The sequence below is a fragment of the Malaclemys terrapin genome, chromosome 4, assembly GCF_027887155.1.
Source record: "Malaclemys terrapin pileata isolate rMalTer1 chromosome 4, rMalTer1.hap1, whole genome shotgun sequence".
Classification (NCBI taxonomy): Eukaryota; Metazoa; Chordata; order Testudines; family Emydidae; genus Malaclemys; species Malaclemys terrapin.
The window spans coordinates 120,716,465-120,733,333 of NC_071508.1; positions in this window are offsets into that span (position 1 = coordinate 120,716,465).

Consider the following 16,869-nt stretch of genomic DNA (forward strand, 5'->3'; position numbering starts at 1 on the left):
TTCCATGACCTCCGTGACTTCCGCAGTGGCTGGTGTAGCTGACTTCAGGGCCACCTGAGCAGCTGCTGCAGCAACCCGGAGCCAGCTGCTCCGGCGGTCCCTGGGGCCAGCCACACCGGCCGTTGCTGGCTTTGGGGACCGCCCAAGCAGCGGCCTGTGCGGCTGGTCCCACAGACCGCCTGAGCAGTGGTCCTGAGGGTGGCCCTGGGGAGTCCCCAAGCAGCAGTCCTGGGGGCCACCCCAGAGCCAGCTGCACCCGCCACTGCTTGGGCAGCCCTGGGCAGCTGGCTCCGGGGACTGCCGGAACAGTGGCTGGTGTGGCTGGCTCCAGGGAGCACCTGAGCAGCGGTCCCAGGGACCACCTGAGCAGCAGTGGTCCCAGGGTGACTGAAGCAGCGGTCCTGAGGCTGCTGGAGTAGCGGCCCGGGGCACCCAGAGGCCATCCGGAGAGTGGTCCACAGGAGCAGTGGCCAGGGCAGTCAATCCCCAGCACTGGAACAGGATTCCTCCCAGCAGGGGCCCCCCTGAGCAGCAGCACCCCCGAAGTAGAGATTTAGTCAGGAGTATTTATAGAAAAAGTCACGGACAGGTTATGGGCTGTGAATTGTTATTGATTGCCCGTGACCGGTCCATGACTTTTACCAAAAATACCTGTGATTAAATCTTAGCCTTACTTATGTATAGTACCTTATAAACATTAATGGTTTTAATCTCATTTTACCTCTCTGAAAAAGTATTATTAAAATGCCCTGTTTACAGATGGGGACATGGAGGCAAGAGATTAAATAACTCACCTTGTGTCACCAAGGAATTTTATGGCAGAGCCGGGAATAGAAGCCAAATCTCCGGCCTGAGCTTTAACCACAAGACCATCCTTCCTCCTGGAAAGTCTCTCATACCTAAAAGGCAGAATACTCCCAGCATATCTATTTCATTTGTTTAAATAAAAGCCAATGCAGCAAAGGAGAAAACACACCTTCTTCCCAGCACTTGCTGCTTTTTATTTCAATTCCTACAATAATAGATTCAGAGCTAGTTATATGGCTATAGCCATCTGCCTGGTTTGTGTTCAGATCCAAAGATGCCTGTTTATCCCTTGAGTTAATTATAGGCCCTGCACAACTGAATTCAGTTTTATTCTGAATTCTCTCATTTATGATGTGTTGACGGTATTTCCTGATTTAAAACATTCTGCTAGATTTCTTTCCATGATTTTTAAGGACATTATTGTATATCAACAGCAGCAGGGTTCATACTTAGACCAAAAGCTTCAGCCCCCTCATGTTTGCTGAACTAATCTTAGCACCGCGTCCTTCCAACATCACTGCTTTCATAGCTATAATTACTGTATTCAGTTCTTTCTACCATGTGCTACATTATAGAAATAGCTAATTTGAAATGCGCAGGCCTCCTACTCTGAAAATTTTGGGCTCTGTCCTTGCAGAAATAAAGCTGTAAATATGGTCTAGGCTGCTAGGCCACATGGCTGTTCATTATCACTACATGAAGCTAGCTATAAAACACATCCCAGGCAGTGTTCCCTCTCAGCTGCACAGTCGCGCAAGATTCAACCAAGTGCCGTGCACTTGCTTAGTAGAGCCATGCACATCTTGCAGCGACATGTGTTCAGGTGCCCCCTCCCTGTCACTGCTCTGCTGCCGCATTGCTCCTGCCCTCTGCTTTGGAGTCCCTGGCCAGCTGCTCCTGGGACCCTCCTGCTTGCTGTGCAGAGTGTGGGGGGAGGAGGGGTGCTGATATCAGGATGTCCCCCTCCCCCCAGCCCATGTACCCCATCTCTGCAGAGCAGGGCAGGGGGGACGGGGATCAGGAGATAGATGCAATTGTTGCTGTCTGAACAAGCCTTCAGACTGGTGAGTGAGTGCCTCTCTGCTTAAAGAGAGGGTGCACGGTCTCTCATACACTTCCCCAGCAACCAGCACACACACACTCTGTCTGTGTCTCTCTCACACTCACACACACACACACACTCCCTCACTCAGTCTCTTTCACACTCGCCTCCCAACACATACTTATATATTGTTGTTACTTCCTGCAAAGCACATATATTCTCTGTAATTTTATTCTTTCAAAGTGACATTATTTTAGTATTTTGACTGATCTATGCATTTCATAATTTTATTTCTTTCTTACGCTTAAATTTAATTATTTGAGTAGTGAGTTATAAAATGACTAACCTGTCCTGGCAATGGTAACTTTTTAAAAATATGTACTATAGCTAGGTGTTTTTGTTTCTACTGGTAGTGCACATCCGCACGTCACCTCAATATTGGTGCACATAACAAAATGCACATGGATGGAAAAAATTAGGAGGGAACATTGGAGGGTTTGGACAGGTGTCTGCAACTTGATTATCTGGTATAATGGCAAAAAGAAAGTTGGACTTGCATTCAGACTCTCTCAGGTAAGTGATATGAGCCACATCTTTCCATTAGTCTTATTATAATTTTCACTACTATACTTTGGAATCTCTGGGTTCTGTAAAAGGCCATCAGACTGTTCTCTGAGCATCAACGGTTGTGATTTATCAATTATGTGGATATCAAAGCTGGTTTAATATCTCTGCACTGAATAAACAAAATAAATAATTGTATAAAAGGTGTATGAGAATAAGGGCCCAGTCTTATTCCCACTGAAGTCCATTGGACTGGATCAGCCACTTTTATGAAAGTGCATTGTGAAAATATGTACATTTTCAGGAGGTCTCAGCCTCTTAGTTCTGCATTACCATAGTTTTATAAGACATAACAATACTTAGCATTTTACATCTTCAGTGCACTGTGCAAATATTACCTCAATAGCCCTCACAGGTTTCGTGTTAGGTGGCTAGTATCATTAGGCACATTTTACAGATAGAGAAACTGAAGTAAAGAGAGGTCAACTCAGTCTCATATTTTTAAATTAAGCTGCTGAACAAATGTAGCTTATTTGCTTCATGATTAAGATGTTTTTATTCCTTGTTTGAATATTACCTTATTTTGTTTCTCTTTCAAAGCTTCCAGAAACATTGCAAGGTTTTTCATTTAGAACCTGAGGTGAAGTACCACATAAAAGCATTTGTAATACCTTCAAGACCACTTCCAAGGTGTCCATGTGCAACAGAACTAAAGATATTAAATAGTACTTTGCATATAATTAGCAAGTTTCATCCATACAGCTCAAAGCACTTCACCAAGATGAATAAGTGCCATTATCCTCTTTTTATAGATAGACAGAGAGGTGAAGTAACTTGCTGAGCAAGAAGCAAATGGAGCCCAGGTTTCCTGACTTCCAGCTCCCTGTTTAATCCACTAGGTATGAGCTGCCAGGTTTGAGTCCAGATCTAGCACTCACAAGTTTAGGCATATTCAGAAGACTTTGAAGTTTAAAGTCTCTGTTGTTTTAGATTTAAATATGCAACTAGTATCTAAAAAGCCAACCTTTACATTGGTACCACTAATACTGCTCTCTGTTAATCCTAAATATACTTTGAGGATTTCTATCACAATTATCTCAACATAACACACATCCAGAGGAGTGGGTTTTTTTTTTTTAAATACAATTCTTTGAATGCAAGAGATTATGTTGTGAAACTTTTAACTCATGATCTACCTGTTTGTCTGGTCCCAAATTTAATGAGCTCTCCAGTGAGACTCGCTGGCACATGCTTAATCATCTGCCTTTGTCGATACTGTACTGTAGGTTAACTCAAACACACACAAGTCCCAGAAGATTGTAGCCAATTAATTCAGATTATCATCCATTTATCATTGTGTAATGGGTGTTATGGTCAATTCATATGCTATTTCATATATAATCAATGTATGATAAATAGATTTAAACTGTAGGATTACAGAAGTATAAGACTGAAAAGTATTTAGAAGTGATGAGTGTGTATTAGTAAAACGTGGCTGGAACGCTAGGCCTACATACTGAGATCTGTAAGATTTTAGCTTAGCCAGACTAGGCCATAGATTTAAGAATGCTTAACATGAGTGGATGCCCGAGGAATAATGCTATGCCAGTCAGGTCACAAGATTACTGTAAAAGATGCGCCAATAGGTGATGTTCTGGAAATGGACAATACTTTGCAGTCTAAGACCACAAGACACCTGATTGTAACATCTTTGAATGTTCTCTCCTGAGCACAGGTTGCCATAGAGACATGTTGTGCATAGATGTTAATGAGAATAAGAGGAACTAAGAAACAACCTATGAAAAATAGGACACCCCAATATTTATGGGGTGTGGAAGTACAGATAAGGAAAAGAGTGATGAAACTTTATGCATATTCATAAGGTATTAGGTGTGGTCAGAATTACAATATAAAAAGAAATTCCCTGGTTGGGTAAAAATGGGAAGATACAAGGGAAGAGCCACGGGAAAGCCCCTGTAGGAATCATCCCTCTGTTGAGGATTATCTAGTGAAAGATCCATCAGACCCTAGAATCTCTGTGAGGATGTGAGTATGACTACAGTTATAATTATTGCATATGTTTTTGTAGGATTTCTATAGGCCTGGGTAATTGTAACTTTACTTATTGCTTTCATAAAACTGGTAGTACAGATACTACTTTGTATTTGTGATTGTAGCTGTGGTCACTATCCTTGGACTTCATGTGTCTCTAAATTTGAGAAAAGCACCAGAGACGATTTTTCACACCGTTGAGCTTGAAACGGTAGCAACTGGAGCTGAACCCAGGGTGGTGTAATACAACATCACTAAATTCACTTTAAATAAAATACAAGTTTACAAGATAAATAAACACTTTCATGAGGATCCCACATTAATAAAAAAGCTGCATCTGCTGTGGGTGGATCAAAATACTTGTTTTATAAATATATTAACCAGGCCTTTCGAGATGCCATTTTATTTCTCTTTTCCCAGTGAATGTGGAGAACAGAACAGAATGTGGCTCAGATGAGTGGCTGCTGTTGATTCTAGTTAAGTCTTTAGATAACAAAGATGAAGCTATCTGCACAGTTTTAGCAGAGGATGCAGGGATCCTGAAAAGCAGGCAAATGTGAATGGCTGCTTCCCTTGTGTGATGAGCTTACTGGCCCCAGATCATGCAAGACTGATGGACAGTTTGTTATTTGATTGCTTTCCTTTTATTAATTCTGTGACCATTTGTCCTGCTGGGAAGTAGAATGTAATATAAAAGCAAATATCAGGGAATACACAGCAAATGTCCTGTTTTCAAATCAAGTTATATTAACCATGGAGAAATATTCATTGTATGTTATACCTACAGCTCTGTACATATTTACTGACCTTGGTTGAGAACTAATATTTTGGGAAAATCTAAAGGGAAGTAATTTTTTTCAGACTTGCTCTTGTATAAACACTTGTCATATTTATTTATTTCTAATCAGCTAATATTTACTACATAAATGGCTGCAGACATTATTATAAGGTAGTTCTGCTCTATCTTTTCCAATGGTAGAACATTTTTGCTTGCTGTGTCATGGGTAAGGAGCATTGTATTGCTTGCGTTTTGTTAGCAATGCCTGAAAAATCGAGGCAGAGGTGAAATTTTGTGTGTGAAATTTCATAACAAATAAATGCCAGCTGTTTTTTGGGAGGCGGGGGGCAGAGGAGAAAGGAGGGGCTGCAGTCCTCAAAATGTAATATTCTGTGAAATTTTGAGGACCCTAAAATAGCGTGATCTGGAAGTACCTAGTGCCTTTAACTGTTAAGAGACAAACATCTTATTTTTTGAATCCTGGATACTAATTTCACAGATATTCAATAAATTCAAAAAAGGCAATTTCTGATGGAAAATATAATTAAAAAGGAGATTAGCAAGAGAGGCTGTTTGCAGTACATCTATCTGACTGGCAAAGAAAGAATATTCTATCTAGTGAATATCTTTGAATACATCAGGTTGATATGGTCTACCTTTCTGGAGGGGCATACAGAACCCACGGGTTAGTGCAGGGGTCAGCAACCTTTCAGAAGTGGTGTGCCGAGTCTTCATTTATTCGCTCTAATTGCAGGTGCCAGTAATACATTTTAATGTTTTTAGAAGGTCTCTTTCTATAAGTCTATAATATATAACTAAAGTATTGTTGTATGTAAGTAAATAAGGTTTTTAAAATGTTTAAGAAGCTTAATTTAAAATTAAATTAAAATGCAGAGCCCCCCCAAACCAGTGGCCAGGACCCCGGATAGCGTGAGTGCCACTGAGTGTCATAGGTTGCCTACCCCTGGGTTAGTGTATGCTACAAGTCCCCCTTTGTGCCCAAGCTATAGAGGATGTCTTTTACCATCCTAGTTTTGGCTCTTTAGCTCAAGCTGTAGAGACTCATGCTTTTTAGCTCTGGAGGTGAATGGTTCAGTCCTTGGTGTGATCAAGATAGGGGCCATTACATATAATCTCACTCTGATTAGCTGGAAAGTACAGTGCCAGTGTGATGTCCCTGCTGTGGACAATCAGTTCTGCTCTACCCTCAGGCCAGATGCATGCATGTTATCCCCTCTGCAGAGTTCTGAGATACAGGTCTCTGTACACAACCTCCTCCCTCCCTGCTGGAAAGATGACTGCCCATCTGGGCACTGGCTTTGAGCAGTTCTTGCACACAGGGAAGCACAGAGCTGTAACTGTTGATACCTGCTAGGAGTGAAGTCTCCTTCTTCCTACTGCAATCTAATCTGGCCCTCACTGGAGTAAACTATATGATTTTTTGCGATTTCTTCTTGCCTTCAGCAATCCAGATACAATTTCTATCTGTGTGTTTACACCTAAAAAAAAGAGTAAAATTCTTTATGCAAAGCAAAATATGTGCTTTAAGGTATTGGAATAAATTTTAGGATTTTATACAGCACCTAGCACCATGGTATCTAAGTGCTACTGAGAATTAAAGACCTTAAAGCCCTATGAGAAGTTAGTTTTCTCTCTCTGTCCCTGTGGACACAGGTGTGTGACTGGGTGCATAGAGGGGAAGCTACACTAAGTGTGTTTTACACTTTAATCTGAACACCATCAGAATTGAGAACCTGAATCGAGATCTGAATTTTTGTACTTGCTCCTGTCTGAGAATGGGCAGAATCAAAGACTCAGTGCAAAATACCTGTAAAACTTTGGTAGGGTTACCATATTTAAAAAATAAAAAGAGAGGACACTCCACGGGGCCCTGGCCCCGCCCCTTTCCCACACCTGGCCCTGCCCCAACTCCGCCCCTTCCATGTCCAATCCGCCCATTCCCCACCCCTTCCCCAAAGTCCCCACCCTAACTCCGCCCCCTCCCCTGAGCACCCCGCATTCCCCCTCCTCCCTCCCAGCCACGCGAAAAGGGCTGCCCGAGCGCTACCCGGCTTCACGGTTTGCCGGGCAGCCCCCAGACCCTGCACCCCTGGCCAGCGCTTCCCCACTGCAGCTGGAGCCCGGGAGGGGAAGCACCCAGCCGGGGGCGCAGGGTCTGGAGGCTGCCCGGCAAACTGTGAAGCCGGTAGCGCTCAGGCTTCGGGTAGCGCTCAGGCTTCGGGCAGCCCCTATGCCTCCGGACCCTGCGCCCCCGGCCGGGCAGTTCCCCTCTGGACCCTGCGCCCCTGGAGCCCGGGAGGGGAAGTGCCCGGCCAGCGGCTCAGGGTCTGGAGGCATGGGGGCTGCCCGAAGCCGGTAGCGCTCGGGCAGCTCGGCTCTTAAACAGAGCCGAAGAGTCAGGGGAGGAGCACAGCAGCCGGAGCCCGGGAGGGGAAGTGCCTGGCCGGTATTTTTTCCCAGACATGTTCGGCTTTTTGGCAATTCCCCCCGGACGGGGGTTTGATTACCAAAAAGCTGGACATGTCCGGGAAAAACCGGAAGCATGGTAACCCTAACTTTGATATGTTCAAAATCTAGGCCCAGAATTTGTGATTCAGGCTCATCTCTAGTACAAACCAAAACCTGCCTGATAGCTCAGCCTTCCTATGTTATGCCCTGCACTGAGAGACCTCAGTTTTGTGACTTACCTCACAGAACCAGGAGGAACCAACCCAGGCAACAAACCTCGATGCCAACTCTGCCCACATATCTACACCAGCAACACCATCACTGGACCTAACCAGATCAGCTACAACATCACCGGCTCATTCACCTGCACGTCCACCAATGTTATATATGCCATCATATGCCAGCAATGCCCCTCTGCTATGTACATTGGCCAAACTGGACAGTCACTACGCAAGAGGATAAATGGACACAAGTCAAATATCAGGAATGGCAATATACAAAAACCTGTAGGAGAACACTTCAACCTCCCTGGCCACACAATAGCAGATGTTAAGGTAGCCATCTTACAGCAAAAAAACTTCAGGACCAGACTCCAAAGAGAAACTGCTGAGCTTCAGTTCATCTGCAAATTTGACACCATCAGATCAGGATTAAACAAAGACTGTGAATGGCTATCCAACTACAGAAGCAGTTTCTCCTCCCTTGGTGTTCACACCTCAACTGCTAGCAGAGCACCTCACCCTCCCTGATTGAACTAACCTCGTTATCTCCACACTGATATATACCTGCCTCTGGAGATTTCCATTACTTGCATCTGAAGAAGTGAGGTTCTGACCCACGAAAGCTTATGCTCCCAGTACTTCTGTTAGTCTCAAAGGTGCCACAGGACCCTCTGTTGCTTTTTACAGAACCAGGAGGGTCTCAATAGAAAGTTTCTGTACAGAAACATCAGTATCTTATCTGTCAACTTGCCAACCATCTTGTGCATATCAGTAACCTCCCAAATGTGCAGTCAAAGACCAGAATACCCAGCAGCTCTGTTTCCTACATTGCTGACAGGAACAGTCCATCACATCTCACTCCAGGATGCTCTCTGTTCATAAAAATCCTGAGCTTTTGTGGCTGGCAACACATGGGAAAAGTGGGCATAAAGACAACTAGTTAATGAGAGCACCAGAGTGAACACTGTGCATGGTCGGGAGACAGATGATAGCACGTGGTGGGATCAGAAGTGAATTCCGATATGGTGCAGCTGATTTGTAAAATATTGGATATGTGGCTTTGCATGCCAGGATTGCATGGAATACCATGCAAATAATAGCATGATCCTCTCATGAGGGGAGCTCAGAGCACATAGGAATCAGAGGTAGTTCACAAAAGACCATTGCTTCCCCTTATGGTGGGAAATCAAGCTAATTCTCACATTCTCTCACAAATTAATCCCCATATTGGCTGTGCATTACGGCTTCTCTACAGGGGAAAATAGCCTGGAATATTTTGCAGAATAGCTATTCCGCTTCAACTGCCCAAGCGGACACTCTTAGTGCACAACAAGAGTGTCCACATAGGGATTTAGTGCAGAATAGCTATTGTGCTTTAAATTCACACAAAAAGAACAGGAGTACTTGTGGCACCTTAGAGACTAACAAATAGTCTCTAAAGTGCCACAAGTACTCCTGTTCTTTTTGCGGATACAGACTAACAGGGCTGCTACTCTAAATTCACACACTAACTTATTTCAGGATAGCTTCCCTGTGTAGAAAAGCCAATAGAGATAGGCATGAAAGAAAACTGTAGATCCAGGTCTGAATTGAGTTCATTGCTGAATGTAAACAGTTCATAGCAGCTTGATATTCGAGATATATAATCAAGGTTAGATTAGGATTTCACACACCCCAAATTCAGAAGTGTTTGGATCTAGGATTTTGGCTAGGCAGCTCGTGTACTAGAGAGATAGTCATTTCAGATCCAGATCTGGAGTTTTGGTTCCAAATCATTCTATTGAAGCCAGCCGGGTTGGGTAACCAAAGGGCTCTCAAAATATTTTAGATAATATTTAGGGGGTTCCATGCAAGCAATATATAAGCTGATCGAAATATTTGTGCATGTTTTCTCCTTGTAAATGTGGGGTTTCCCCCTCTGAATTATCCCAGTCCAAGGCCAGGACAGATTGTGTCCTGGACCAGTGATGACATAAAACATCATGACTTTAAAATCTAGTATACAAACACAAAACTTGTCTTTGAGATGTGCAAACACCACCTTTTCTCCATGGATAGGAGTTTGTTTTCCATATTTTACTTCTTCATACATAGGGCCCTACAAAATTCACAGCCGTAAAAAAAACCATCACGGACCATGAAATCTGTTCTTTTGTGTACTTTTACACTGTACTATACAGATTTCACAGAGGAGACAAGAGTTTCTCAAACTGGGTGTCTCGATCCAAAAGGGGGTCATGGGGAGGTTGCAAGGTTATTTAGGGGAGGCCATAGTATTGCCACCCTTACTTCTGTGCAGCCTTCAGAGCTGGGTGGCCAGAAAGTGGCATCTGCTGGCCAGTGCCCAGCTCTGAAGACAGCACTTCCAACAGCAGTGCAGAAGTAAGTGTGGCAACAGGTAGCTAGAGAGTGGCAGCTGCTGGCTGAGGGGCCAGCTCTGCAGGCAGAAGCACAGAAGTAAGGGTAGCAATACCGTACCAGGCCATCCTTACTTCTGCGCTGCTGCTGGCAGTGGCACGATCTTCAGAGCTGGGCTCCTGGCCAGCAGCTGTTGCTGCTCTCTGGCCGGCCAGCTCTGAAGGCAGCGCCACTGCCAGCAGCAGCTCAAAACTAAGGATGGCAATACCGCGACACCCTACAATAACCTTGTGATTGCCTCCATTACCCTCTTCTGGGTCAGGACCCCTACAATTACAACACAGTGACATTTCAGATTTAAATATCTGAAATCATGAAATTTATTATTTTTAAAATCCTATGACCGTGAAATTGACTAAAACGGTGAATTTGGTAGGGCCTTACTCATAAAATATATAAGTAATCTTGACTCTTCACATCCTATTTATTATAGGAAATAGAGTCGCCGTTTTGCACAGGCTGTCTTGTCACTATGCTGCAAGGTGAAGGTGGTTCACAGAAACCTTTGTGAAATAATCACAGAAAGTTAGTGGGGTAGAAGGAAACGTTCTCAGCCATTATCTCTTGCTCCAGAGGATGTTAGAAAACATAAATAAACCCAGACACTGCAAATACTTTGCTGCAAGCGAGGCGATTAAAGTATCGCAGATTCCTACAAGACTATTTAAAGCAACTTAAATCTCTTTGATGGCTAGAAGTTTGGTACAGCCTCGCTGCTTGTATGGGCTTAGCCCTTCTAAAGCACCGCACAAAATTCCACAGAAAAATGGGGCTTCCGCTCCATAGGGAATACTGATAGAAACAGGTCTTCTGAAAATGTTTTCTTTGCTGAAATAAGATACTCGGAAGGAGCTGTTCACTGCTAGTATTTGTTTGCCCTAAATACTGTATTGGATCCCATAGAGGGCTCAGTGCTGCATTTATTCCATATATGTATTGTATCTCTCACTGCGGTCAATGAGAGTGCTATGTTTAGAAGGCCTGCGGGACAGGAGATGAATTTTGCCAGCATCACTCAGATGCAGAGCACCTCAATCAAATGACCAACTGCCCCAAATTGAAAGGCAGGATCATTTGCAGAGGGAGGCCTGACAGGTGTTAGTCAACATTTGCTGACTATCTTACCACCCCTGTAGCTCTGCAAGTCTGGCCAATCAGCAAGTGCACGGGGGCTCTGGAACCCCTTTGCTGTCAGGACCAGTGGAGATGCTTATGGGAGTGTACCAGGCAACCATAGGAAAGGGGAATCAGCCCCTGTGTCCCAGAAAGAGAACCCTTCAATGTTAATGTAGGAGGGAAATGTCATTTGCTCTTATTGCAGTACTGGGAGATAATAACTCTTCTCCCAGAGGATCCCAAAGCACTTTACAAATGATATACACCCACCACCACTGAAGTGCAGCCAGCTGGTGGGTGAAGGGTGGCAAGGCCCATGAGGTTTGGGCCTACAATGCAATGATTCTGGAACTCTGATTTGGTGAGGCAGCAAGGCAGAAGGGTGGGTATGGGTGCAGGAGAAACTAGGGGAGCCAGGTGACTGAGGGACCCTGAGGAAAGTTTTGCTAGCCACCATGTGCTTAGCAGCTGCCCTGGATAGTCCAGGGGAGGAGCTGTGGCTACGTAAAGCAGAGGAGCAGTATCTGGCAGGAGGCGGCTGGGACAGGAAGCTTTGTGGGCAGTGGGGAGGAACTGCAGAGCTAATTGAGGGGAGACACTTCCAACAGAAGCAAAGGGAGGTGGGAGCAGCTGTTTGCTGAGCAGTTCCCAAAATGGCCCATGGAAACTAGATGACAACTCACCAAATATTAGGGCCTGGTAAGTGGCTCGAGCTCAGCAGGGCAGCAGCCAGCTGGCATGCGCATGTTGCACTACAGTGAAGGGGAGAAGGAAGGAGAGAAATTTTTGCCAAGGACATGCACACTGTCCCTAGGGTGACCAGATGTCCCGATTTTATAGGGACAGTCCCAATTTTGGGTCTTTTTCTTATATAGGCTCCCATTACCCCCCACTCCCATCCCGATTTTTCACGCTTTGTGTCTGGTCACCCTAACTGTCCCATAACAAACTATACAGTGACAAGGAGCCCATGAATCATGCAGCCATTTGAAGGTTCCAACAATCCTCATTGTCTTCTACCAGCAGCAGAGCAATGATCCTGAAGAGAAATAACTTGATAAGCATGCCGGAGCATTGGTTCTGCACAGATTAGAGAGAAAACTGCCATCTCTTGCAACACCAAGACACTTTCTGCAATGCCCTGGATTTTCCTTGGGACAGCCCAATCACGTGCTGAACAGACTTAACCTCATTTAACCTAGAGAGATCTAACAAGAATACCGCTGAAACTGGCTTCAGTTCATTAGGAGGGGTAACAGATGTCATAGGCCACAACTCTGGCTTGGAGGGTAGGGAAGCTTTAAGGTGACCTAAAAAGAAAAGAAGAGGGCTTGTGCCCTTTTTTGTTTCTTTATGATATATAAAGAAAACATAGGATGTGGAATGTGTTGGAAAGAATAGTTTTTTCCTGGTTGTTTATTACTTTAAAATATCAGGAATACCAAGTTTGTTTCCATGATGGGAGATTTCTCAGACCTTAATTCAAGGGGAGGAGGTTGGACATTTACCAATGAGATTTTGTCTCTCAACTGTTTGTTACACATTTGAGATAAATAGAGGTTAATAAAAACAAAGCAAAAAAAAAAAAAGAATGTTCAACCAGTCTGAGTATAAATCTCTTCCTCTCTCAGCTGCTCAACTTTCATTCCCTTAGTATTTGTGAGGTCAAAAATCACAGTAGCTCTCCAGTTAAACATATAGTCTTTTCCAGGTCAAGCACGGTCGATAAAACCCGAATTTCTAATGTATAAATGAAGAAAAAATGAATTGGGGAAAAAAGATTATTTCAGTCCTTTTTCATAAGTCATAAAGAACCCAAAATGGGCATAAAGCATTTTCCAGGTCATCTTAAATGCTCCCATCAAAATGCTTCCAGCTTGTGCTCTAAATAGAATCCTAAGAACAAGTTCTTTAATCCAGACTTTTTCAACCTTTCAGCTATAATTCTTATCAGATTGTGTTATACATAAATAACACCAAAAACCTGAAGACATACCCTGTGGTTAAAAAAACCTCACACTGCCTTCTAACGTGATCAGGATTAATCAAATATAAACCTAACTCAGTGCAATAATTTTTAGCAGGGGGGGGAAAGAAAGAACAAAATAGACTTTTCTAAATAAAAAGAATAAATCCTTTCATTGCAGAATCCCTCCAAAGTCAATTTTTATATACTGGGACATTTAGAGAGGAGACAAATTAAGATGAGATATGATAGAGTTCTATAAATAATGAATGATATGACAATGATCAGCCATGCACTCTTATTTACTCTCCCTCATAATATTAGAACAAGGGGCCATTGTATTAAATTAAAACTGATTAAGTATACTTTTTAAAGACATAATGCATTAACTTGCAGAATTCATTGCCGCAAGGTGTCATTTTGACTAAGAGGTAAATAGGTTTCACAGAAAGGATTGGACATCTGTATTCTTAATGATAACATCCACAGCTATATGATGCACTGAATTTTCAAAGTACTCAGAACCCAGCTGTTCCCATTGTTACACTTATGGCCCACTTTTCAAATGGGGCCATGACTCAATGTGCTAGCTCTTTTGAAAATTCAGCCCACCCGGAGTGGAAGTTATATGCATTAACTCATTTTTACTCTCCTTCTAGAACCTCTAGTTGCATTTTGAAGTTAAATGTTTATGTTGCTTTCCAGTGTTGGGTTCCAACATAAAAAAGGATGTGGCCAAGAAAGCTACATGCAATGACAGAATGTAGGTTTCACAATAAAAGTTTAACTGCTACTGAGAGTGCAACCAAAACCCTGAGTCTGACCATCCTCAAATCTAGGAAAAGTTCATCTCTGAATGCAGACATTCACAAATGGCCCAGTTCTGTCATGGACTGAGCTAAGACCTGGGTCCAAAGACCCATGAATTTTTTAAACCAGATCTAAACTTGAGTTGGACCAATTATTAATTATTTATTATTATTATTATTGATCACTTTGTAACTTGTAATGCACGTTAACTAATTTCTTTCACATAATTTATCTGTGTATTTAAAAAATATTCCATGTGGAACTGACCAAACTCCAGATAGGTAAGCACAGAGCCTTGTTTTGTGCAACTCTTCTGCATCTGATTTTTGGGCATTCAGCATTTAGATGCTGTGGAGACTGACTCTTTAGCTACCTGTCTAGAATTCTGTTTGAGAAATTTCACCCTGCTAGCTTAGTCCACTACATTTCTCCTCCAGCTAGCCAATACCAGGAGCTATTTTACAGATCCAGCTCCCATTTGTTTGAAACTGTCTGCCCCGCTATACTGGGACAGTGGTGTGGAGGAGCATCTCATTGTCAGCATGGGTCCATTTCAAATGGCCTTGAGCTGACAAATACTGGATGGGGATTTCAGTAAACAATAGCATCACAGCTACACCCTCCAGGAAAGTGATCTTCAAGATAACTCAGCAATCTACAAAACTAAGCAAGGACTGTACAATCTTGAATTAAGGCAAATGACCAAAATCTCAGAACTGGACAACTCCCATTGACTTCAACAGAAGCAGTGGGCGTTCAGCACCAACAACAATCAGGCTATAAAAGAATGGCATGGAATTCTGACACAGAAAATATACCTGCATTAACTGAATATCTATGAAGACATACAGTCTCTTTCCCTCCCAAAAACCTTCTTAATCCTATACTCTCCTTATTTATTCAAACTATAATAAGCACCTGCCACTCCATCTTCATTTTTAATTGTAGTGCTCTGTACTGTACCAGCTTGTGTCCTTAGACTCTAAGCCCAGATTCTTAGCCTGTTGGAGCACAGCCCTTGTTATTTGTTTGGCACAGCTCTCCTGCTATCAGTGGCTTTTATATTTACTGTGTTCTGTAAATAGTTCTTAAGTAACATTTTGGGGGTGAAGTGTATGAAGACACATCACAAGATTAATCCAATGCAGCTAGGAAATGCCAAAACAGCCAAGTCTGATAGCAAAGTTTACACTTGTGTTTCCCTACAGTGCAGGACGCTCTAGATCATTTTATTTTTTTAATTCTGATCTTTCAAGAAGTATTTCAGCTGAGGTGCCAGTTGTTCTAAAGAACTCAGCTGAGTCCCATCTGGCTTGAACTATGCGACAGTCTGATATTCTCAGCTGCTGTGAGCAGAGTCACAGCTGGTTTGAACTTCAGAGCTCAGACACACCAGACCATGTGCTATGATGGATGTCAGCATGCCTTAAGTGCCGTTGCAAGACACGAGGCAAGGCTGAGTAGTACCCCCAGAATAAAAGTAGTACCCCCAGAAGTGACAATACATATCATTACATGAGGCCTGGAATATCTTCTTGAATTTGTACTGACCACAATATTTTGCTAGTTTAATAGACTCCTTCCACATATCTACTATTTTAAATTAGTATTTGTGAAGTACAATGAAGATATAAATGACTACTTCTTACCTGAATCAAGAATTACTAAAAGTTGGGCATCATTAGTGATTATTGCTCATTATATGAATCTCAATCATAAACATCACTTTGTTTAGAAAAATAAATGTTGATTCTAATTAATGTTAGTGGTATAATTGTTGTCGCTTTAAACGTGCTGTGCTGTTTCTTTGGAAGAATTAATTCCTGTTTACTTACATATCAAACAACTTGCTGAGCTCCAAGAAACAAGATTCTTCCTTTGATTCGACTCCAGGGATTTTTCTTTACGATTGTTCATATAGATCTCTCATAGAATTGTTACAGTTGGGGGCCTCAGTCTATGTAAAGTTTTGAATTCCAATTTGATTTTATGAACTCTCTGTACGCTGATATCCTTAATGATGTCTTTCACAGCATGTAGTCATGTTGCATCATCCCTCTTGTGGCATGACCGGGCTGGCACCTAGTGTCTGTCACTGAATGGGAGTATGGAGTGTTGTAGCCATATTGGTCCCAGGATATGAGAGAGACAAGGTGGTAACATCTTTTATTGGACCATCTTCTGTTGAGAGAAACAAGTTTTTGAATTTACACAGAACTCTTCAGGGAGAACCATTAATGACCATCAGCAAATGAAAAACTTTGTCTTAACAGGCCAATGGAGACTATCAGCCTGTCACAGGGTCCACTCACCGCTAGGGGAGCCACCTCCTAGCTGCTCTGGTGATTAGCTCTTTCCAGGTCTGAGGCCACAATCTGCTGCTCACTGCATGCCCAGCTGCCATTCACTCTGTCTCTGCGACTCCTGGTGCCCCTTCTTGTGACTTGGTCCTCCAGCCAAGTCAGTATATGTGTATACCCCTTCCAGGGTATCAAAATCTCTTCTTATGAATGGACTGAGGCAGTCTTCCCATTCACTGCCCAGCCAGTACCACTTCCTAAGTGGCTAGTAGGGGAACCCAGGCCTACCCTCTACTCCAGGTTCTAGCTCAATGATTCTTTAGTCA